Below are 27,074 nucleotides of genomic sequence, written 5' to 3' on the forward strand. Positions count from 1 at the left end.
AAATCAGGTATTAAAACAAACAAGTTTCAATTTTTACGATTACAATTTAAGTGTTTAAAACACAAGCTCTGCTTTCGTTGTGGAAAGTATAGACTTTTAATTTAGATGACGTAGATAAATTACTTAAGTGTCCTCCTCAAAGCTTCTTCTGTATAATAACACAATATTCATTAGTTATTATATTTATAAATATAGCTTTTACTAAAGAATTAGGATACTTGTTAAACGTTTTTCGTGGTTTCAAATTAAATTCTCATTTCGGAATAAGTCTTTTTTACTTCGATCGTCTAACAAAAAATATTTCATTAGTTTTCATTAGAGAGGGTGATCTAATCAAAAGTTTTACGATGATCAATTAAAACGTAAATAAAATTCTTATAATTTGCGTAATATTATTTTACAATTTCATCATATTTTACAAGAAAAATAAAGAGTCAATGAACATTGTACTACTTTCCGATTAAAAGGAAAATATTCAGGAGTTATTTGCGTATGAACCAGGTTATTTTAATCATATTTTACTGTGAATTTTAAAATTGTTATAGTTTTAATCGCAGTCAGTGACCCTTAAGATAATACAGAACTGTGGTTAATATGTCTATGTAATACCATATTTTAAGAGTTTATGCGTGGACATTGTACCAAAATTAATCTCATGTGGAACTGTAATCTAAAAATGTTTGAACAATGACCTCCCATTAATTCCTCCTGAATTATTGTGTGCGTATTATGTAAGCGATTTACTCGTATTTGTGCCGGTCTGTTGCGACTGTGTAAGGTAAATTATTTTAGTAGATTATTTACTTTATCTGATACAATTTAAATACGTTTTCGTTATAATTAGGTAAACTGCAGTATGCTCGGTTATTACGTGAAATTAATATCGTTCGCTGTTGTTTATAAACACTGTAATTGTATACATCTGTTGTAGTCGTTGATTTTACGATAGTTTTGGGTGACTCAACGTCAGTTCGTGTGGGACAGGTTGACCCTTGGACCTAGAGCTCGGCAGAACTCATCATCGAGTGACGGAGCGCGAGATAAGAGAAACCAGTCGACGATCACCCGCCTCCACGAACTTCCAAAGTTCAATATAGTGTTAGTATAGCTTTACAGATTGCACCGACTAGAACGAAGACTAACCGTTATTGGACCTTCTCATCAAACTTATGTTAAAATTGTCCACCGATGACCTACCTTTATATTTAATTTTGTTTAAGTCGGTCGTGGTTCCTAAACACAGTCCCCTTCCTTTTGGTAAATATGCAAAAATTATTCGGTTAACTATACGATAAACGTTTTTTAAACCTTGAGCCCTCTATAATTATCTAATTGTGTATTATTACGCCCATTATTACTGAGTAAATGAATACTGTACGTAAAATTGACACGCATTAAAGTAGTCCTGCACGTTTTATTTCATTAGAAGATTAATCTGACAGAAATGAATAACGTAAAATATTGAAGTAATTGTCTTTTACATCTATTCACTAATTTCAAAAGATTTTTAATTATTATATTATTTTTAAAAATTGTGTATTCTAGTAGTATTTCTATTAATTTCTTAAAATATTTAACGTTAAAGTAAGAGTAAATAAAAATTTACAAAAAAAATATATGTATTTATTAATATAGTTAATATATTAATTGTATATTTTAATTTACATACTTATTTACTTGATTAAACTTACAAATTTCTGCAGCAGAAATTTGTACGTTTCATTCCGTACTGAAGAATGGAATTAACTAAACCGGAATAAAATAGTTTTAAAACGGAGATGGATACTAAAAACGCAAATAATAAAATAATTTTACATTTTTAAAGTATGAATTTTTTTGTTTTAAATATAACCGATATAGGTTAGTTTCTGATCTATTTGTGTACAGATAAACATAAGTATTTAGTAGTTCAAATTTGTTCTATGTTTATACAAATATTTAAAAACCTGATTTTTTCAGAATACAATTACGGCAGCTGTAATATAAAGGTTTTATTTGCTTTCTTCGATTAAATGTAATAAATTCGTCTTGCTACTTAAAATCACACAATTTGTAATAAATCAGAATTTAAATTTATCTACTCTTTTTCCGTTTGTCATTAGGTAATTAACCGAGCGGCTTCATATCATAATGCGATTTTGTCTCCAAGTGTCATTAGGATGTCTTAAAATTTCCCTGCCCCAAATCATTAACATAAGTTGAAAATTATCGCTTTCTATACCAACCCCTGTGAGTTACGGACCCCACAAGCCACAGGCATAAACCGACTGACACTTAGCGAACTTTCACCCTCTTGAGTCCTTTCATACAGATAATTACCACCCATGAGCAATTCCTCTTATTCCTGCATCAAATAGATATTGAAGTACGTTATAATGTTCGACTGTATCAAACCCCTCATTATATTAACGAACATTTCTCCAACAATTTTGTATCAATCTTATAAATAAACGTTGAAAATTCTAAAAAGAGCATCCTCGATAGATCTCCAGACTCAAACCTGTACTTCTGACCAGTAAAAAAAGGTTGGTATTAAGAAAGAATAATAATTTTAATTTTATGCATTTCTCAATGACAAAAAAACTGGGAGATTTATGTTACTGATATCTCGATTTTTTTTTTTGTAAGCATAACACAAATTTAATTGTATCTGGGAAATATTTATTTTCTGTACTAAAATTTATTATACATATAGTGATATAATTTATTTCCAGATAGTTTAAATATTTTTCGCAAAAATTCTTTCATAACCTGTAGCTTTATTTATTTTTAATTCACTTATGTCACGGGCAATCTCAATTTCCGTTACGGCTGCAGTAGTCACGGAATCAGCCCGAAAGGTTCTCGGGGAAAAAAGGACTATAATTATCAAAACTGCTCTCAGAATCCACATCAGAATGTTCTCTATCTATGATTCTGAAAAAAAGAGTAAATTTCATTAAGATCAGCCGACGCTTATTTTGATGCCGCAGGCATCGTGTGTTAATACAAAGACAATCCAATCTATGGAAAGTTATTTTAATTTTTCATCGACCAGCAGCGCTATTATCATACTCATGGAGAAGATTTAAATAATTTGATTCCTTAGTTTACATAAGCTGTTAATAGCTAGATGAATTTTTTAACGATCTTTACATTACGGGTTGTTTTTTTAACTTTTTTAAAACTCACTTTTTTCACAATACTTTAAAAAAGAGTTACGGAGATCCATGGTTTCTTGGGCAGTAATTCTTTAGTCTGTTTACTGCAGTATTATTTATTCAGTAACTATATAAGAATCTAACGTATTTCTTGTAAATGCAATATATATGTCAGCGGTACATCTGCTTGCTTATATTATCCCCTTTCTCGACCTTCATGACTACAATATTCATATGCTTTGCTTAAATCAGTTTTATTTCTATATGTATACACTTTATTTATGCGACTGATTTACCAAAATTTTGGATATAATTAAATTATGTTCAGTAATATCTCTATCAAAAATTTCTATCGTGCATAATAAACCATTCCTACTTCTAAAAAATGCACGAGTAGGAATTATTGTAAATATCATATGTAGTAGGTTTATCAATTAGTTTTCAAGACTATTATAAGATAAAATTTCTGAATAAGAATCCGTGCCGGCCTCCATAGCGCGAGTGGTAGCGTTTCGGCCTTTCATCCGGATGTCCTGGGTCTGAATCCCGGTCAGGCATAGCATTTTACACGCTTCAAAAATTGTCATTCATCTCATCCTCTGAAGTAATATTTAACGGTATTCCCGGCAGGTGGAGGTAAATTTCACTGGTGCTAAGTAGGGGATAAAAAAGATTTCCACCTTAAAGTTAAGAAAAACTTCAAATTTACTCAATCCGACAATGGTTGCAAAAACGTTTCACATGTTTAGCATACGACAAGCCCCGTCTTACAACTCTAGCAAAATTTTGGTCATACCTTGCCGTAAGGGTTGGTCATATAATGAAAAATTGTTCTAGACGAAAGTTTTAGGTAATGTTTAGAGGACTAACGACCACTTTAAACCGATTCGATACTGTGTCTGTTAAGAAAGGTATGATTTTTTGTCTTCAAAACCCAATTTTTTCCATCCCCTGAGCCAGTGGTTGGTGATATCAAAAACCTTTCCTTACGTATGTTTTAGGCCCTTATCCAAAGAATAGTAAGAACTTTAAACAAATTCGTTATGTTATTTAATAAGAAAGTTATAGCGATATTTTGATTTTCGAAAAAGCCCCCCCATTTCCATCCCCCATGATGATCCGATTTTGGCCGTTAACGAATTCGACCGAGATTTTGGGACGAGTTATTTTTAAGGAACAATTTGAAAGTAATGGCGCAAAATTACGGCAGTTATCGTGTCCACAAGAAAGTGAAATATATATATATATATATATATATATATATATATATATATATATATGTATAAATGTATATATAAACCTTTCAGCTGGTTTTGGGGTCTGGGGGATGTGAAACGGAAAGATATGTCGAAATTTTCCGGAAGTCCAATCATGGTACCCATTACAACAGGTAGCTTTCTTATGAAATCTACCTAAAAGGAAACCGTAGTACTGGATTATTTTAATAAATATATTTTTTTCTTCTCAATTAAAAGCTAAATTTTTATGTCTACAGTACCAGTTTATGATAAAATTTACAGAAATCCTTTGATTTTCGAAAGCGGTTAAATTCTACAGAAATTAACAAAGAATAAAATAAGAAAGGGATAAAATGCTCGTTACAACGGCTAGTATTATTACATATAACGACGTTGGATGTCGGCTGTGTCGTGTTTTGCTAGTCACTTGAAAGATTTTTACGATACAGGAATTCTATAGACTACATATGGGCACTGTACATCGGAGCTAATATTTCAGTGTCATACAGAGAATAAGTTTCTCATCCGAACCGGAGTGATGTATTGTCATGTTGAAATTATTAGTTCTGATTTTTGCAGTTAAGTGGCCTACTGATTCGTATAAAGCGCTTTGTTTTGTCGACTTTTTTTAATGTAATTAGACTTGTACTTTGCCAAGTAGGCTGTTCGATTATATGCACTGAAGTAGTTTAAAGCGATTAGGTTTGATATGAATTCAAAATATTTTAACATTATGTTATTTTATTGTAATATAAATATCTTATTAACTGCAACCTGCATTATGAAGTAGAATTGGGTTTTTTCATTTCGTATTTAAAAATACGTTCATATATTTTCGTTAATGTTAGCGATATGTATGAATAAAATAATGGTAATAATAACGTAATAACGGACCCTTGTGACCGTTAGCGTCGTTATTACTAGTTCTGTACGGCTCGTGAGTTCAAAATCGAGATTATTAAATTCGGTTGATGGTCATTCTTTTTAAATAACCTTCAGTAATGCCGGTCAAATTATTTACCATCAGATATTGTGCATTATTATTTATTTTTCTTGAAAACATTCATTAAATAATATAGGGTGGTATGTTATCGACTGAAATTTTTGTGTTATTACAGCTTTGTATCAGAAAATTTACTGTCCTTATAAATTAGACGCATACCCATTTTGTTATCCGCTACTGGATTAGAACCGTTAAAAATAAGATTCTCCTTGTTCTAATAACAACATCGTTCCCTATTTCGGTTTAATAACACGGAGGATCGGCTAGTTTAAGCTTCGGTATTTACATGAAGCAGACGTAACCCATAAAATACCGATAAAAATTTTCACTTCATTCAAGCAAAATGAAGTAACTTTATCGTTCATTAACTCCAATATCATAGGTTCTTCAATGTTATCGTAATCGTTACCAAAAAATCAGAACACTGAAAATCCAGTCCACTGTTCTCCTACAACATGCCTATCAATATTATTCAAATTAGTGCGGCCATAGTAGATAAAAAAGTTTTTATTCTATATTAAACATATTTGTATTTATCATTATTGATATAAAACTGATAAAACACACTGTAAATTTATCATACAACATTATTTATATGTAAATCAATCTTAAAGTAACGCTATAAGAGAAGAATAAATGGATGTGAGAAAAACTGTAAAAAATGAAAAAAAAAACAGCTAATCATAAAGCTATTTTAATTAAAAACGCTAAATAAGAACTTGCGACTTATTATTACAAGAAACGGTTTCGATTTGGTACCACTAAGCTCTCGGCACACTTAAAGATCTGCAAAATTCGGTCATCGAACTTGCTTTTTTAAAAAAAAACCATTATTTCTTTGAAAAAAAAATTAATTACATTACCGATTCACTAATAGAAAAATTAGATGAAATAAAAAGGGACGTATTCCAAAGATTCCTTCAGTGATGTTGATTGCGTTTCCATTTCGACCTTCTGTCAAGTACCTTAAATGACAACAAATTCGCATTCCTGCTTGAAGAGACCAAAACTATATTTCGCGCAGTAAACTACATCTTCTATGTGGATGATTTATAGTTGTGTGGATCGACCGAATGCTGAATTCACCGGCTTGTAAACTTCAACGTATCAACCGATAGTGACAATCACGCGATCTTCGGTTGAGATAAACGTAAAACGTTACAAATAGAGAAGGGAATACGGTCTGATAATGGAAACATCAAACCATATAGCGAGAACATAGTATAAGTTCTCGCTATATGGTTTGATGAAAGGTTTGATGGTTCAGACGATGAAAGTTAAAAGACATCTGAAAGAAACGTTTACAAACAAATTTGTTGAAATTTTCCAAAAAAAACTCGGCTCCAAGATCTCAGCTACATCAATAACAGACGCAGTTACAGTATTTTCTTTCTTATTTTTTATTGTATGCTGGACTGACACAAACCTAGATAACTTTAATCTTATTATATAGGCACTTAAGATTAAATACTGTAAACCGTTTGAAAGGTATTTGCTGGAATGACGCTATCAGGACAGTTATGAGGAAGAGTTTTGTTGATATCAGTGATCTCTATAATTCCAGAACAACAATACTTCTGTAATAAACACGGTAGTCCTGTACGTAACGAAGTACATGCAATTGACCAAGAGTATACTGCATTCAAAAACACTAAGAGCCCGCGGTAGAGCCAAATAATGATGAAAAAAGGTAGTGAGAGAGAAGTAAATTATTGCACGGAAGACTTTCCAACACAGGTCTTCACTTACAAATATACTAGAACACGTAACACGTTTTTACGGTTGCAGCCGAAAATTGGACTCCAAAATTTTATTTGACTGCTGTCATTGCCGTCGAGGATCAGATATTGCAAGCCGAGATCAACGAGTATTATGTATCCTAAAGGAAATAGTTTAAGAATTTGATGAATATCAAATTATTATTATTTTTTTTTTATTCTCATTGACGGCTGAGGACGTCATATCTAGATGCCTTGCTGATAAAGATTACATTGACAGGTGCAGCAGCATCGCAGCTATCATCATCTACTTGTAACTGGTTAAATTACACAAACAGGCAAAAAAAATACCGATTCCTTTAAACTCCAGAAAAACCATTTAAAAAAAACTATTATTATATGTTTAAAAAAAATAAACCGATTATTAATAAAATAATTATATTGATTAATTTAATTAAAAATTAATCAAGAGTTAAATTTTAAAACTATTAATTATCCAACCTTCCAAAGCTAATCATAGAATTGGCGCTGTACAAAACATTTATGGACACATCATGACTAACTACGATGATAATAAACAGACTAGACAGCATTAACACTCGAATGCGGTGGTGAGATAAAACATTTTCCATTACATTGAAAAAAATATTTAAAGAAAAAGTTGAAATTATCTGCCGATAGCAGATGAAATCAGACGAATTTGGATTTTCAAGAAAATTTATAATTAATCCACTCATCATAGAGGTCGTAGGAACTTATAAAACCCTCGAATATACTCGCACCTTACCTCTAACCGAATATTCCCTCGGTAGTACTGAAAAAGAGACAAACCTGAAAACATGTGATAGTCCGAAAATTCCTCAGCTCAGAATATTTCTGTAGCTTTCTCATCCTAAAGATTGTTTGAGTTTCGAAACACCCGTGTACCGGAATTAACTAAACTGTATTAAAGCCGTTTGAGTTTCTTTGAGATTAAATGAACTCGCTTATTGTCTATTCAAAATCTAAAAAAGACTGATTAGAATATCGTGGTTGGCAAACGCTTACTGATCTTGATGTTTACCAACTTACTTAATGTGTACTAACTAACCAGAAGTCAGAAGTCATAACGAAATCAAAAGGCAATTCAGAAAAGGAATTCCTTCTTCGAATTTAATTAAACGACATGAACACTTAAGTGAGCACTTCAACATGTAAACAGTTCTGTGTGCCACTTAGGTTTTCAAAAAATTTCTTTAAAGCGTACTAAATTTTTGCGGCTTGTTAACATTCAGTTTAGCTAAATGTAGCTGTGTTTTTTTTTTTAAAAGTACGACATAAAAATCAATTGCTACTTAAGGCGCAATATTAAAGTGAAATAATTTTAGTTGTCTGCATGACATCATGTGTGTATCGGCTACTTTTTTGTGGGTATTTGTAGATTTGAGGGATCGCATGGATTTAAAAGAGAGAAGAGTAGTAGAAGGAAAAGAAAATAACAAAGAGAGCAAAGAGCAAAGTAAGGTCACCGCCGATAAGCGGCTCGTTTGTTTAATTGTTTGTCTCGCGCGCGTCTTGTCTCTTCGTGAGATAGCCAGGGCAAGCACGGCATTGTTTCGGCTCACAAGACAGTTCACGTAACTCCATACATAACGCTAATCTCATGCCACGTGACCCGGCCATCCAATAATTTACACTGATGAGACTGCAATTACAAAACAAATATTACCATAACTGCTGTTGTGACCTGCTCAAGATCACGAGGCCCAGACCGACTTACTTCATGTTCATGTGGCTTACGGTACGTTTTCTCATTAGAACACAATGCGCGTGCAAAAATGTTGCTAATTCCATTCGACCGATAAAATCGATGCCGCACTCATTTCGTTGCACGACGCGACCAGAAAGTCGTTTATGAGAATTCCAATTTTTTTAAATGTACTAAAAACGACTTCCAGTAATATACTTGATTTACTCATTCTTTACTTTAACTATTCACGAATAACAAATTTTTGTTATTCGTCAATAAACAACGACGAATATTTCGTAAGGATTTGAACAGAAGCAGTGAGAAAATGCATTAATTGACTACAGTTAGGAAAGCCTCATCATTTTCCGTAGTTCTACTATACTTCAAAGAAGATAAGATCTTAGGGAATTTGCAAGGTGTGACTTTTTGCTTTGTAAACCTAATAAATTTAAATGTTGGATGAACTATATTTTCCGTTGTGACAAGTACTATAAATTTAAAAGATGTACCTAGTTTTTGTATTTTTTATTTTTATTTTATTTTTGTAGATTTTATCGTAAATTAAAATCCTGTTTTACTTGTTCTTTAAAAAACATATTTCAATGTAATAAAAGTTTTATTTACAGTACGTATAAGTACTTTTCATATATGCCTATGCGCGCGCGAATTTGTGATTCTTTTTAAACATTTTAATTTAGGATCTCTTAGCCTTTTCTGCAGTTTTAAGTTTAATAATTCATTTCATAGTAGTGTTAAAAATGAGCTGAGTTGTATTCTAAATTATTTTTATAATTTTCTTATTATGAAGAATTTCATTAAATTGTTTGCATTGTAAAAAAACACATGAAAATTTGCTTTTTAAACTTCTAACAGTTTTACTTCCTTGTACGAAGTAAAGAAAGTATTGTGATCGCGGAAAATTTCGGTTTTCAGATTTCAACGGAAATATCCATTTTGACCATCCCTGAATCCATTTTAACTAGTTTCGGCGTGACGTCTGTATGTACGTACGTATGTATCTCGCATAACTTAAATACGATTAGCCGTAGGATGTTGAAATTTTGTATTTAGGACTCTTGTAACATCTAGTTATGCACCTTCCCTTTTCATTGTAATCGACTTGACCAAAAATGTCCAAAAAAGCTCAAAATTAAAAAAAGTTGGATTTTGGACTTTTTCTTAACTGAATTAATAAGGCTTCATTGAGAGCTTTTCAACAATATATCATAAGTGGTAGGTACTTCATTAGTTCCAGAGTTATAGGCAAATAAAATTTTAATTAATAAAATAATTTGATTTTACAAGTGGAAGGCACATCGGTTCGAATTCGACTATGTAAATTAATAGGCGTACAAGGAAGTCATGTGGTGTCCACATCAGATTTTTTAGGTTCATGGAAAATTGTGCTACCCGTTTAATAATAACTTTTTTATTGTCCTTGCTCGATTTTGTACGTTTTTTTGCTAGCTCACTCAGTATTTTATTTTGTTTTGTATTTTATATAACTAATATTCTGGATTTTTTTTTAGAAATATTTAAGGTAAGTTAGAATTATTTGCCTTAAAATAATAAATAGCATAGTCAAAGCACAGTGATAATACTATTCGAAGTACTTTTTTGTGCTACAAATGCTCTTTATCAATTGTGATTTCAGTTGGGTAAATGGTCTAAAAATTGATTCACAGAGACCCAGGTCAAAAAATTGAGTACACTTTTATCACAGCTGTCACTGTGGTTGTAAATCGTTACGATAAAAATTAAACGGTTGTTTAAACGTGTGTAATTACATCCTTCGGATAAAAAAATAATAATAAACCATTCTTTTAAGTTATTTTAAGATTATTTACAAGTAATTAAGCATGATGGGCCTTATTTCACAATTTGGTGCTACATCTTCAATATGCACTAGCCCTTTGATAAAAATTTTTAATATAACATAAAATCGTTCGATATCTGTAAATCAGTATCAGAATATTAACTACTTCGTCGCGCAGTTCTTCAGAGTTTGCTATATTTATCTACGAATTGAAAACTACATTTATTTAGCTCTGCAGCAATTAAATTCATAATGATGATAAAATTTAAGAGTGTAGTTTCATAAAATTTTACAATACGTTTTTTGTAGTAGGTTTATCCAATAAATATGAGCGTTTACGTAGTCAGTATGAAACTGATTAAGGTGAAATGGATGTATGCTACCAGAAGTATTTTCGCGTAACTAGTGATTTTATTTTAAACACGTAGAATATCTGCTCTGCACAGAGCATCGGTCACGAAGAACACGGTGGCCTGAGTGTACCTTCTCTACTTCCTAGTAACTAGTATCAAAATTGCACGGCATATTTTGGTTTATTTTATTGTATATTACAGTTATTTCAATATTTTACTGTTGCGACTGAAATAGGCAAAATGTTGAAATAGGTTTGTTATTGACCGATCGTTATTAGGATCCCGCTGATTATTGTTAGCGAACGAGCGAATCCGAGTTAGCTATTGTTTTATTTGATGCTTGTCATTCATTTATTTACCTTACACGTGAAGTAGCAACGCGGTTACTATTTGCTCAGTGATGCTCATCTTAACAAGATTTACAGCTTTACCATCACTCTCCGAGCACACCATTACGAAAAAAAAGACAAAAAAAAAACATCCTGTCCGGCTATTAGACATTTACGTATCGGTAAGTAAATGTATAAATTACAATGGATTACGTCCCTAATATGATGTTATTTTCATTAATTTTACTCGTCAAATTATAGCTTTTGCTTTTTCATCACAAACCTGTTTTTGTTATTAATAGCTCGGACTGCTGTTTCATGTCTGTTCTCCATTAAAACAGATCTCACGTGGCCTTATAGTGTGACGTATATAATTTGTTGGTTTTGTACACTGAGGAGGTAATAGTATATCGTAATGATTATCTCGATTTAAAAAAAATAATAGGTATGAAATTAATAGAATATCGAGACGAGTGGTACTAGGTATAGCCGTTTTAAAAATAGCCGAAAGGGCTGATACTTGATGGCAATTTTTTCCTAGCCGATAAAACAAAATGGTTTGCGAACTTACCGTTACGGTTATCAAATAAAACTACTTGAAAATGTGGATTTAATAAATTTCTAAGTGAATTATAGAATATATCGTAACGTTACGACTACAGAAAATTTATTAAAAAAAAACAAAAATGGAAACAAAAAACTTGTAAACATTATATTAATTAAACTTCGCGTAAATTTTAAGATCATTTAAATAATTTTAATGTGAATATTAATTTGAAGATGTGATTTTAATAATTTAAGATTGATAATTGTTTCAAATAAAATTAAACATTTTTAATGAAAAAAAGAAAACTAAACGTAATTAAAAACTTTTTTTCTATATTTTATACTTTAGACATATGACACAAATCAGGTGTTTTAACGAGGGATGAGCTGGATAAAGTGATGGAAACAGTCGAGTCCTTTATTCGAACCGTAATAAAATATTTATGTAATAATTGAAATTAACAGTAATTAGTAATTTTTGTGAATCGGGTGTCAAATTTCACTCTTGCGACAAAATTTTCTACTTGCCGATTGCAAAACATAATAGTATGGGATACAATAATAATACAGTATTACGGGAATTAGCCGTAGCAGGTTTATTTTTTTAAATTTTTTGCGTTCTATTTGTTTGATTCATTTACTTCATTGTTCATTTCAAATAATATTGTTTGAATGTACTCAAATACATATTGCAAAGAAAAGTAAATAAGTAGGATATTTTTTAATACTTATATCTGTGCTTTATCTTTCTTTGACAGCTGTAATTTAAAAACCTTATGCAATACATCGATAAAATACCTAAAAGATTTTTGTTTTCAGATTGTTTATAATCTCTTAAAAAGAAAATAATAAAAATGTAATATTAGAACGTAAATTTTTTTTTTTCTACTTTTTTTATATCAAACTCAGTAAAGTTGCAAATAGAAAAGAAATCTAACAAACTGAACATTTACATTTAAAAAAAGGCAGAGAGTAATTTGCGTCAGTTGTGGAAGTAAATTTGATACACCCACAATTCATCCAGTTTGTGTAGGATATGAACAAGGGCCTTTGTTTGACCCTGCTTCGTGTCCGGCGAGTGACCCTATAATTTATCTTACTGTTCGTAGACTATCAACCCCTTTAAACTCTTATATACAGGCTTGCACTTATGAATGTGTGTGTGTGCGTGCGTGAGTGCGAGCGTGCGCCTGTTTGCTTGCCACTCTTCCGGAACTGGACTTGTAATGTAATGTTTACCGCCCAGTCATGACAATCTTTTACCTCATATTATACTTCTGCTTTGAGACATAAGTCACATTATTCTTGCAGGATATTGCACAGTTAATTCATTTCAGACATTTCTTACAGAGTTCACTTTACTTAGGGTCTTTGTTGAACGTTATAAAACTGTAAATCTTTATAAAGTCTGCTTATTTCTTGCCGGTTTTTATTGGAGTTTTTGATTATTTTATATTATCGACAGGAGTTTATATTGTTTCTTGCATTTTATACGTATCGCTACGTGTGTATGAGTGTGTGAGCGTACGGATATGCTCACTCAAACGTGAGTGTGCAAACATATGGGTTTGCATATACCAATAGAAAATGATCTAATTATGAGCAGATACTATAAATCACTATCCCGACGCAGTTCCATAAACTATGTTGTTAAAAATATACGGTTGAAAAAAGAAAATAATGTTCAAGCGATAAAATGATTTATTACGCCTATGAAGTATTCTTAATTTAAACAGAACAACAAATTGCAATTCGTATTGGAAGTACGAACTAGTAAACCTTTCAAGAAACAATATTCAACTTTTTTTACAGAGATATTTTAGCGCAGTTACTTTAAAAAAAAATAAAGTTTTATTTTGTTAAAACTTTTATGTGTTACTCAAATTCACAGAATTTGATAAGTAATATTTTGGAGTCACGGATCGTGAAAATTTTCAATTAATAAATGAAATCCGTACTAAATAGTAAAATTATTATTAGTTAGTGTAATTAAAAAAAAAAATCTTTTCATTTGGGACTTTTGACAGAAAAGTTAAATTGATGTAAAGTTATACTGGACTTTTTACTTACTAAATTGTATGATTTATTTATTTCATATTGCAAATGTAAGAAACAAATAGATTGAATTGATCGTGTACATTTTAAAAATAATAAAAAAAATACAGTTTTACTTACTGCAGTAAAGTTGTTGTACTGTTGGTAAAATCCTTCGTAATTCAAAATAAAACGTTTTAAAGTAATACGCTGCAATCACTTCTTAACAGTTTTACAAACTGGTTTGATATTCTAGCTTTATGAGAGGTTATACAGGTAAACTTAATAGTCTAGAAATCAGCGACAAATGAAATTATTATTTGATATTGTGTTAAAGTTTGAAAAAGTAATTCATTTTTTTAAAAAGCTACTTTAATAAACTGAATCGCTGAATCTTCAATATTTTTGTTTGTACATTAAAATTATATTTTAAAAACCTTATAGATAAAAAGTAGAAATATTTATTAGTAATCGGCTTTAGGTGTGTTTATTGTTTTTTTTTTTTAAATTAAAGAGTTCAATCTTTTAATGCAGAATTTGAAAAGTTTAACAAAAGGGTAAGGGACGATATTCAAACACCATATTAACATCACATTCATTGCTTAACAAAATCATTACAAAACAAGTGCATTACATAACCAAATATCAAAATACATGTTACGTTTAAAATACCTTAAATCATAAATCTGAGTATAATATAATCTAAGATAGGTAGTATACATTAAATGTTTACAAATTTATTTGTTTATAGTTTGCCTAATCTTATAAGTGTTCTTTAAGAAAGTATCCTTATCTAACTTAAAGAAAGTGAATATTATGAGAGAAATTAATCAAATAACCAGTCTTGATATTGATAAATTATCGATTATATTTGTTTTGTAGCTAGGTATGGGTAAAAAGGGACATACTGTATTTCTGAACATCCTATTATGAACATAGAAGCCAGTATCGATCAGTAGTGAAGGAGCATCAACTTTTCCATTTAGTATCTTATACAAAAATAATACGTAAAAGCACAGTTTTTTATCTCCAAAGTGTTTTAGACAAAATTAGGGCTAAACTATAATCATTATAAGTCATCGGTTAACTCTTGGAATAGATGTGTTGTTTTAAGAAACGGCGCTGAATTCTTTCAATTAGTATAATATTTCATAAATATAATCATTATTATAATATGGCTCATCATTATGGAATAATGATGAGCCATATTCTAAGGTAGGTCTATCTAGGGGGGTATAAGAGTATTTGATGATATTAGGATTATTAAAATTGCTAGAACATCTCATAACAAAGCCAATTGTACGACTAGCTAGCTTTTGGTGATAGATAGATAATATTCTTTAAAACTTAATTTACAATCCAGTATAACACTTAAATGACGAAAAATATCTTCAGAAACTAATATCGCATCGTTTATACTATAATTGCATCGAAGAGGAAACCTCTTTATTGACAAAGTAATGGAGTAACATTTATTTACATTAAGTTATAAGAGACTACATCATCGATACGTTCTTTTTATATCTTGTAACGCGCAGGAACTCAAAAGAATTAATTTACATAAACAATTTCATGTAATCTACGTATACAGTATTCGAGAAAAAATTACTACTTCACATTTATCATTAATAAAGATATCAGACAGCAGTGGCCCGATGTAAGATCTGCCGGACACCTGATATAAGTAAGAATAAAGGACTTAGAATAAAAACCTTTGACTTTCACGTATTGGGGCATATTACATAAATAACTACTACCTGCTCCTAATTTACATGATTTTGATAAAAGAATATCGTAATTGACTTTGTCAAAGGCTTTACTGAAGACAGTTTATATGGCGCCTACTGGCCACCATTATCTAGATAGCATTATAGATATTGAATTTGCGTACTAAGATTAGTAACCGTAGGTTTCTTCTGAACGAAACCACGCTGAAATTGAGTGATATTATTTTTAATCGCATCGTATAGTTTGGTTGTTATGAGATCATCCTGAATCTTAGACAGAGGGTTCTGAATTGATATCGGTCTGCAGTTACATTGGCTTTATTGCTCGTTTACATTGTGGGGTGATAGAAGAAGCCTTCTGTTAGGAAAAGCTCCTTGTTTCAACGATAGATTAAATATGAAGATTAATGTAGCGGAAAGAATAAAGGAGCAATTCTTTATTGTAAATGGGGGTATTTGATCCGGGCCAGATACTATATTCGATTTTAATTCATGAGATTTTGAAAATACTTCGTATTGTGTAAAACATATATATCACTTGTGATACAGTTTGAGTTCCCGTCGACGAGTATTTTGGAATTGGTTACATTGTTAGCGTGTACCTAAGAAAAATATTCAGTCATTTGATACGCATCAGATGAAGATCTTCCATTGTAGTGGAAAACAGATGGAATGCCATTATTTTTCCTTATAGAATTCACATATTCTTGAAGGTTTTGATATCTATTAGTATACCCGATTCGATATTTTACATAAAGCTGTTTTAGCATTGACATGTTAAGATTAATTGTAAAATCTTAAAATTATTTTCTAATAAATACAATTTATTAGACAATAAATTGCATTTATCTTTAAAGAAAATGGATTTATATATTGCATGAGCCTTTTTCTTTTCTTTAATAAGATTAATAAGCTCCATAGAAAACGATGTAGGATAAGAACTCTTTACCGCACGCTTGATTGGCACATACAAATTGATGGCCACATATGATTTATTGTATAAAAAATGTATAGCTTCATTATTGTGCGTGTGTATGATATAAGTTTATTTTTTCACTCGTCTTATTTACAGTCTCACAAACTTGGATATGTATAATTATTTTTTGTTAACTTAACGTTCACTGTCTTTTTCTATGGAACTCAATATTACCGCCGATATACTTAATTATAATTATAAAATTAAAGCCTATATCGATTCTGTATAGTAAAAATTTATAGCTTACATTTTTCTTCTCTGTTTTTCCTCTATCCGTATACTCCCGGAGTTTAAAAAAAAATTATTCTAGGTTTTAGTAAACTTGTTTCAAAGAAAAAATTTAATTAAATATTGAACGTTCTGAAATATTTCTTACGTTTTATCTAATATTTCTACTTATTATAAACGAATAAATAAAGTGATAGATAAAGTGATAGTAATTACCAATTAGGTAAAAATATTATTGCTTGTTAAAAGTAGGACACGAGGCGACCGGGTCCCGAGCCACCTCCGATGCTTCCGCAGGATCTAGTTTGTTTAGGGTTAACGGAGTTAGTTATACGATGGATCTGCAGACTCGGCTAGAGTATCCGGGAAACACTTTATTCCCTAGTTAAATTATTATATAAGTGTGTACTATATATACGAATAGTGTGTTTGTTTTGACTGTTTGGAATCTAAAGTTATGGAATAACGGTCGTTCTAGTAGCAAGAATGAAAAATGACCGTTTGCTATTGCCTGTAAATGGTAAATAACAGACCAGTTTTAATATAATTTGGAACAGATCTATAAATTATTGAATTTAATTAGTTATTCGATTTATGTAAAACATACAACTAATATGATATGCTTTCCTATTTTGTCATGATATTAAGTATCGGTATAACTATCTTTTAATTATACAGAATTATTTTAAAAATGATGCCTGATCGTTAGGAAGGGAAAGATTTGTTATTATATTTTTCTATTACTATTTATGGAAATTGCACGTTAATTTTGTATTTGTTGAACATATAAACGCCCGCGTGCATAATTATACACAATCTATAGCTTTGTAAAAATAAAAATGTATATGTGTGAAAAATTCTCAAGCTCTAATAAAAAATTCGTTAAGAAATAAATAAAGAAGTTCGTTTAAGAAAGATGTGAAATAAATGATTATGAGCGAACTGTAACATTTTTTACAATCTGTAGATCAGTCAATATTACTATAAATATGCGGACTACATAGCTTGACCTTATGTTTAAAGTTATTTTATTTTATTTTAATTAACTGTTAATAATTACATCACTGTTTAACAAGATATTGTTATAAGTTCTTTTATTTTAACGTTTCTGTCAATTTTCTTTGCAAAGAAAACAAATTTAACGATGACAATTTCACGGGATCAGATTTTTTCTTTCCCGTCTAGTGCTATAGCTGTAGAAGGGAAAGTATTGTAATCGGTCCAATTTGGGCACATGCGGTTTTCACCGGATCTTGACATTTTGACACTTAAGGAATCCAAAAAAACCGGATGAAAATTCTCCGGATGTTCGTATGTACCACGCGCGCGTATGTTCGTTTTCGATGGCTCACTCCTTATATCTGCAAAACTACCAGTCCGATTTTGACCAAACTTTGTTAGATTACTTCTGTATATGGTGCATTGGTGCCATTAAGTTTTCAACTTAAAAGGGTGAAGTTGTAGAGCAAGGTTACCCTCAATATTTCGAGATTTCGCTTAATTATTTATATTATTTTTCTTAGGCACATTTTTTAAGAATTAAAAAGTAATAATATCTGCAAAAAAACTTTTTCAAAATCGTACGTCCACCCAAAAAATTCTCTAAACTAGTGGCTAAGTGGGTATACTGCGTCAGTAGTACCCCCTGTCACCACAATGAGCGCTAGTGTAGCACTAACGTACAGCTGTTGTAGAAAAATGTTATATTAAATAAAATTATAAATATTTTAAATTAAGTTTTGTGTGTATGTGTTTTTGTGTGTGTGTGTGTCTCTCTCTCTCTCTCTCTCTCTCTCTCTGTGTGTGTGTGTGTGTGTGTGTGTGTGTGTGTGTGTGTGTGTGTGTGTGTGTGTGTGTGTGTGTGTTAGCCGTGCATCAGAAATAGCCCGCGTGACGGGAAAATCCTACAACTCTGTTAGCTTTCTTTCTGTATTGTTCATCTGATCCTTTAAAGTTAGGTTTGCAATTTAAATAAATTACTTGTAGAAAAATAATCAGATTCTATTTTAGGTTATTTTTGGTTATGTATCTACGGTTTCAATTTCCACAGAGAGGATTGTTGTCAACAATTTATTTAGTAATAATATATATAATTGTAGATTGTGATTTTTTATTTTACTCATCAACATTTTCTATTACTCATCGGCAGGCCTATCAAAAGTGACGTATCATTCGAGGTTCCTTCGAATGTCCGAGCGGGCATCCTTTTATTAATTTAAGGAAGACTTAAAAAATTATGCGATTAGTGTCAACATAACTTCAGTTTGAAATTTTTTATAATCTGTTATTTCACGACACAACACTTACGATAATAAACATAAAACGAATTAATCGACTGATTTTTTTATTCAAATTTTAGCTTAAGATAAATATATAAAAAATTGAGTATTCACAGCAATGTACTGACAAAATTGGACATATCAAAATATACATAAACACGTCTTGTTAGGCCAAATATAGTTATTTTTATAATTATTATTCATACTGCAGTAATTAAAATAGAACATAGTAAGCACATGTTATATTAATAATATTCATAATCATATTAATTATACGAAAAAGTTAATTTTAACCGTCGATAAAAAAATCTAGTTTTAATTAAATTTATTTCTGTACGTATATTATTCGTATAAAATTGTTGTTAAATGAAAATTATTCATAACGTTAAATACAGAATTTATTATATTGTTGTACACAGATATGTAAATAATATAAATGGATGTTGATAACCGGAAATGCTATAAGCGTGAAAAACAGACCTCTCTTGGTAAGCATCGGATGGGCCCTTCACCGTGGCCCACGACAACGGTGATTATGTTTTTTTTGGATTGCATTCTTATAAGCAAACTACTAACTCCTTCCTCACTTCTCCGATCGACCGCTGTGCAAACCAAGAGCGGTCGACTGGTGTAGTTTTAGAATTTCATATTGAATTTTTGGTTTGTAATCTGCAAAGCATTATTTATTATTGATTAATTTTGTGCAATGATGTTTCTTCCGACCTCATGATTTTTGTGTAGTTATTTTAAAGTAGTTCCAAATCAATCTTTTATCTATTTATTCCCTTCGTAATTACAAACAATTTTAATACAGTCTATTGTTTTGCGAGAGTACTTATTAGTAATATTTTGTTGTTTTTTAAGTACACTTTCGTGACCGACACACCTGACGCTGTACAATCTCATAAAAATAATTAATACAAATTTTTTTAATCTATTTTTTTGACCGTGTTGTTATAAAAGAGAAAAGATTTTACTGTTCTTTGTACGTATTAAAACGTCAAGGATTATTCATATATAATCTGACGCGCTTTAGGCAAGGGCTTTCGTCTGTTTTCAATTATATAAACTTTACCTTTTTTATTTTAAGGAATCATTCAGCGGATGCACAGTTCCGAACGGGATCATTTTAATAATAATAATTATCAAAGAAAGAAAAGATATAATCCCAAATAAAATTTACGATTACTTTTTTTTTAAATTTATTTTATTCAAACAAAAACTTCCGTATATACATGTAGATAAAATCATACAAATGTTAACTTATTGATTTAGTAACTGTCCAAGATCTGCATTTTGTGTTATTAGTTCCATCGACTGGAATAGTTTTGTTAAACAACTGAATAATCGGCTTATATCATATGTGTATTTTGATTATAGACTCTAATTTAGATACTTACTCCTTTAACTATTTATGTTAAAAGTAGTATTACATATGTAAAATGTAGTATTACAATTCTGCTGCGATATAATGCTCTTAAAATTTTAGGGATATGCATCATTGTGGTGCATCATTAGTTAGTGTATACGGTTAATGCTGTACTAATCTGTTAATTTTTCTAACGGATCGTTATAATTATATCTATGTATTATATTATATATGTATTATTTTGCGCATTTATTGGAAATATATTTTTATTTTTGATATTGTTTTTTACTCCTCCTATTCCTACAAACACGTTTTTATCCCTTCATCATAAAGATTGCGATTGATAATCATTCTTCCACTAATCGAAGATATTTTTATAATGCTTTTTATTTTATTGAATCAGTCTGATTGTTAAATAATATTTTTTTAAAAACATTATTTTCTAATTTTATAAAATACCTATTTCTGAATGAATTCGTTGAAAATCAGCTTACATCGTAAAATTGTTGGTCGTAAAAGGCTCACGTTAGGCAAGGAAATTGATGAAAAAAAGCCAATAACGTGTATTTTTAAAAATAAATTTTAGCGATTCACAATCTTGTAAAACTGAGTAAAAATAGACAAGTAGAAAAAAGACGCTTTTCTTTTTGATTTTTTTAAGAAAGCTGTCAGTAATGTGATCAGATTGCATCGGTCTGAATAAAAATAAAAATTCACGTGATTGGTTAGAAATTAGATATCTTTACATGTACTGTTATTATAAAGTTAGTTAAAGTTTAAAGTAATCGATAAAGATGAGGTTCGATTATTGTGTTTATTTCTTAGAGATTCCAGAATCAGCTTGTTTTAAAATATGTAGTTGTTTTTTTTTTTAAGTTTTTATTAAACAAGCAGTTCTTTTTATAAAATTGCCCCCAAAAAATATATAATTACACAATAGTGTAATGTATTTAGGTCGTATGTATGTACGAGTACGAATGTTCCACCGTAGCAGCTCAATTTCTGAACCGATTTATATGTATGATCCCGCGTTGGAATCCTTACGTTACCGGGAGTGTCATAGGCTACATAAATATGTATATGCAGGTGATTCAAAAGGAAAAAAATGCGGAAACTGATTCTACAGCTTGAAATAAGGAAAACGTTCATACAAACGTATGTCCGAAAACGCTTTGTTTTCGAGTTACGGCTGGCGAAAAATTTCGTGCGGATTTCAGTTCCTCCGGTAAAATGAAGGTCATACTGAAATTTTTAAGGCGTTATATATGAGTACAAGCTTGATGGTTTCTTATGTGTTTTAACCTGAAAAAATCGAATAAAACAGTCGGTAGTTATTTCCCGTAGTTTTCATGATATCCAACGTAAAACAGTAAAATTCAGTGACGAAAAACACGTTTTATTAGGTTTTAAGTACAACAATTTTATTAATGACTAATGAATGCGTAAATATTTTATCAGAACATGTAGATAATTTAATTCTGAGAAATTAAAAAATTCAGCGAAATTTCCTCTTAGCCGTAACGTGACACAAAGCGTTTTTGAATATATGTTTGTGTGAACTTTTTCCTTTATTTCCAGTTCTAAAATCAGTGCCGAAATCATTTTCTTTTTCCCTGAATCAGTCTGTATGTATATATATATATATATATATATATATATATGTATGCATGCAGTTTACTTTTAAATAACTGGAATTTTAAATAAAACAAAAATGTATCAGTACGGGGTTTTCATTTCTTGCACTACATGCTCAGTAATAAAGTAAAATCGTCATTTAGTTTTCCCTTAATAGACTATTAATTTCTTTTTTTTTAATAGAGTAATGAACCAAAGAAATTTTTATTTATTATTAATTTGTGTTGGTGATCTTTCACATAACTTATTATTTAAGTAAAAAATATAGTGGTATCCGATTCTGTTGAAATTAATTCACCGGTTAGTAATAAAGTAGTGACCAGTGTGAAGGGTGATATTACCTACCGCTTATAAGTTTGATACTGTATTTACCTTTCTCGACGATGAAATTACTATAAATTACAGGATAAGAGAATCACGATTTGAACTGCAGGACAATTTAAATAAAATGATTTGGCGTCAGCCGGTGTACCGTTATATGAGCCCTTTATCAACCCTCAGATGAACATTCCCATAATTAAACATTGTGTGCAATTTAAATATTTGACATGAGATTGTTTTATCTTTATCCTAAACACCAACGAGTTGATGGTAAAGACACACGTATTCAGTCTGTAAATATGAATCATTCCTGTTTAGCAATAATTACGTTGTTAGATAATAGCGTAAAAGAATTCTCAAGAAGCATACGAGTAGGTAGATAAGCAATTTATTCGTTACTTTATTACCTTTCTATAAAATGAGCTGTTTGAAAAAACCAAATGCAATTATATTTTTTCTGTTATTTTAATCGAACAGTTTCATGTAGATTAAACAAGCTGATTACTGTTAAAAAAAAATCCTGTACTGTTGTATTTAAATAAGACTTAGAAAAAATTCTATTAAGAAAATTAGAAAAAATATATATGTAGACCTAAGATATTAGTTTTAAGCCTTTGGCAATGACTTGCAAATATTAAAAATATAGTCGAATTTACCTTCTTAAAGGTTTGTTGAACTGACTATCATTGCTTTCATGACCTATTATACAAAGCGTATGCAGCTGAAGAGCACTCTGTTCGATGTTTTACTACTTTAACCGCATGCAGATTGTTACTAAGAAATAATAATCCATACGACTTACAACGATTGATAGTTATTATTCATAATGATTATAGAAGATCAAATTTTTAATGAAAAAAACATATTCTGATTTATTAAAAAAACAATCATTGCATAAATAATTTTGCCTTCGAGCGTTTCAGAACCGTTAATCGATATAAAAAATTTTGCTCGGGTTTATACGCCTGTCTTGCAAATTTTATGGACTGTAATTGATTTTTTCCCGTAATTTTATCTTTAAGAAGCATTTTTATTGGGGAAACCTATTAACCAGTATTTCTATATTTTAGTATCCTCTCTTAGCGATAAGATAAAGTTAAGGTTTACAGTTTAGCTAAGATCGAGAAAAAGAAATTATATTTTCATCGGAAATTTTTGGCGTATTTTTAATTTTCCTGGCATTATAGCTGTAGAGCTATTAACCAGGAACCCCAGAAATCAAGACAGGGGGTAATATTTGTACGTAAGTACGTACGTATATTGGCGTGTTTGATGCTTAATAACCAATTAACTGAATAAACCGATTTTGATGAAATTTTTAGAACTCGTGTATGTGGGGATAGAGAGGTTTTGGAATTAGTATTTCCAGACGGCAAGGTTTTTTTAAGGTTCAGTTTTCTCAAAATTTTGCAAACATAACCCCAATTTATAAATGTGTGCATGCTTATCTTACCATTTTTTAAAAATCTACTTCCTCCTTCTCTAAAATCCTTCTTCCTACTTCCTCCTTCCTCTAAAATAGAAAAGAGCTATCTTTTTATTTATTACCTATTTTTCAACCGACTTTTTTAAATGTCTTTCTAGTCATAGTACAAGCGACCCCAAAAAAAAGAAGCATTTGAGGGCATTGCGTAAGTGGGAGAGCTGATTAGGGTTTAAAAACATTGATATTTTTTAAATTTTCAGAACTTAATTTTAAACTTTTAATAATATTAAAAGTTTAAATATTTTAAATTTATTTCATTTAACATAGTAAACGTAGAAGAATCAAAAATCTTTCTTGGAAGGTGATTTTGTTGTTGGGGAGGCAGAAAAAAATAACGATTTTTTGAAATTTTAATATTTTTTTTATATATTTAAATATATAATGATAATTTTACAATAAAACTTCATCATAAATTATCCCTAAGTCAAGAAAGAAATTTTAGGTAACTTTTTTCATTTATAATTATTTCTCCACTATATAAGAATAGATTACCAGTGCCAGAAAAGTATAACAAGTTTTGTTGTCAGATTTTTTATGTTTCATTTTCGCTTAATCAAAACCAAAAGAGATAAAACAATTTCAAAACGATTTTTTGTTTGTTTTCAAAAAGAGCCGATAAAATGTCAAAAAAACTGAAAATACAGTTGTAGGATTTTTCCCGTCACGCGGCTTACATGCGCATACACACACAACTTAATTTAGCACGTCAGTGCTATACTAGCGCCCATTGTGGTGACAGGGGACACTATTGACGCAGAATAACCACTTAACCACTAGTTTAGAGCATTTTTGGGAGTTCGGGTTCAATTTTGCAAAAAAGCTGTTTTTGCAAATATTATTATTTTTAACCGTTAACAAATGTGCCTAAGAAAAATAAAACCTTAATTAGGTGAAATCTCGAGGTACTGTGGGTGAACTTGCTCTACAGCCTCACCCCCTTGAACTTTTAAATAGAAAATTTAGTGGCATCGATGCCCTATGCATAGAAGTTTTGACCAAGTTTGGTCAAAATCGGATAAGTAGTTCTGGAGATATAATGTTATTTAGAGTGCGACACCGAACACATACACATATATACGAACATCGGGAAAATTCCCATCCGGTTTTTTGGTTTTTGGGTTCCTTAGGTGTCAAAACGGCAAGATCCGGTGAAAACCGCACGTGTCCAAATTGGACTGATAACAATACTTTCCCTCTACAGCTGTAGCACTAGACGGAAAAGTAAAAATGACATCTTAAAACTGATGTTCGTAGTAAGTGTATATCCCTAACAGGGATGACCGAGTTCGTATAGAAAATATAGTTTCAATATTACAAAAAATTGTTCGATACAGGCGAACAATTTAAAATCTTATTTTACATGTTACTTGCAATATATATGACGCATATTACATTTTATTGTAATTAGTGTAGTGCTGATATATACGAAGTTTCAACCGGTGACATTCAACCACTACTGCGTAAAAAACATTTTGAACTTGACGATTGTCAAAAGTGATATTTTTGGAGTAGCGTTTGAATCATTAAGAATTTATAGCGCGGAATATAAAAGTTTTTTGTTACTTTTTTATAATTACGGAAGAAAAAAAATTCTACGGATATTTAAATATGTACATATATACATTACACCACTAACAGAAGCCAAGGTAATCGTTAAAATCTTATGTAGTTAAATTATGAACTAAATTAATTAATTAATTAACTAATTATTTCATTGTATTGTTAGAATATTATTCTTAGGAAATTAATAATTTCAAATAAAGATTTTTTTTATTATGAAAAATTATACTTGTCATAGAGAATAAGGAAATGTTAAATTTTGTGTGCTATTTATTTTCTGTTTGACATAAATGTAAAGGTCGCTATACTATACATAATTATATAGGTGAAGTTATACGTATGTTGGATGTATTATTTATTTTAGTTTACATCCCATAAAACAACGCACCTGAATAATATTTGTCAATAATAGCAAATACGTTAATTTCTTTTTCGGAATAAACAAGTTTAAATTCTGCATTTTAATTGCGGATTATCTTTAGTAATATAAATTATGCTGGTGTTGTCATATTTTTTAACATAATTGTAGTTCAGTATTTATTAAAACATCTGATGTGGACACTACGTGACTTCCTTGTACGCCTCTTAAATTACATATACACAATTTACAACTTTATTTAAACTAAAAATCTGAAAGTTTTGTTAATCAGCAACTCACGAAGATACAAATAATACTGATCTAGATTAGTATATTATGCAAGAGTTGTAAGAAGCATATTACGCACAAGTAAGAAATGTTACGTATTCTCACTAGTGCGTAATATGTGTTAACAAATTGAGTTCTGTACTATACTTTTTCTACGACCAGAATCACTTCCCCATTTTTTTTTTTGTCTTCAGTCATTTGACTGGTTTGATGCAGCTCTCCAAGATTCCCTATCTAGTGCTAGTCGTTTCATTTCAGTATACCCTCTACATCCTACATCCCCAACAATTTGTTTTATATACTCCAAACGTGGCCTGCCTACACAATTTTTCCCTTCTACCTGTCCTTCCAATATTAAAGCGACTATTCCAGGATGCCTTAGTATGTGGCCTATAAGTCTGTCTCTTCTTTTAACTATATTTTTCCAAATGCTTCTTTCTTCATCTATTTGCCGCAATACCTATTCATTTGTCACTTTATCCACCCATTGATTTTTAACATTCTCCTATAGCACTACATTTCAAAAGCTTCTAATATTTTCTTCTCAGATACTCCGATTGTCCAAGTTTCACTTCCATATAAAGCGACACTCCAAACATACACTTTCAAATATCTTTTCCTGACATTTAAATTAATTTTTGCAGTAAACAAATTATATTTCTTACTGAAGGCTCGTTTAGCTTGTGCTATTCGGCATTTTATATCGCTCCTGCTTCGTCCATCTTTAGTAATTTTACTTCCCAAATAACAAAATTCTTCTACCTCCATAATCTTTTCTCCTCCTATTTTCACATTCAGCGGTCCATCTTTGTTATTTCTACTACATTTCATTACTTTTGTTTTGTTCTTTATTTTCATGCGATAGTTCTTGCGTAGGACTTCATCTATGCCGTTCATTGTTTCTTCTAAATCCTTTTTACTCTCAGCTAGAATTACTATAT

The 27,074-nt window shown here is 30.5% G+C and overlaps 1 protein-coding gene across 1 annotated transcript in view; it reads left to right on the forward strand.

Annotated features, from left to right (window-relative positions):
• Positions 1-697: 697 nt before the first annotated feature.
• Positions 698-27,074, forward strand: part of LOC142332633 (autophagy-related protein 16-1-like) — a 217,375-nt gene continuing 190,998 nt past the window's right edge. The window contains exon 1 of the mRNA XM_075379236.1: positions 698-778. The gene's annotated coding sequence lies outside the window, so the exon portion shown is untranslated. The remainder of the gene's footprint in view (positions 779-27,074) is intronic.

Source organism: Lycorma delicatula, chromosome 1 (genome assembly GCF_047948215.1).
Source record: "Lycorma delicatula isolate Av1 chromosome 1, ASM4794821v1, whole genome shotgun sequence".
NCBI lineage: Eukaryota > Metazoa > Arthropoda > Insecta > Hemiptera > Fulgoridae > Lycorma > Lycorma delicatula.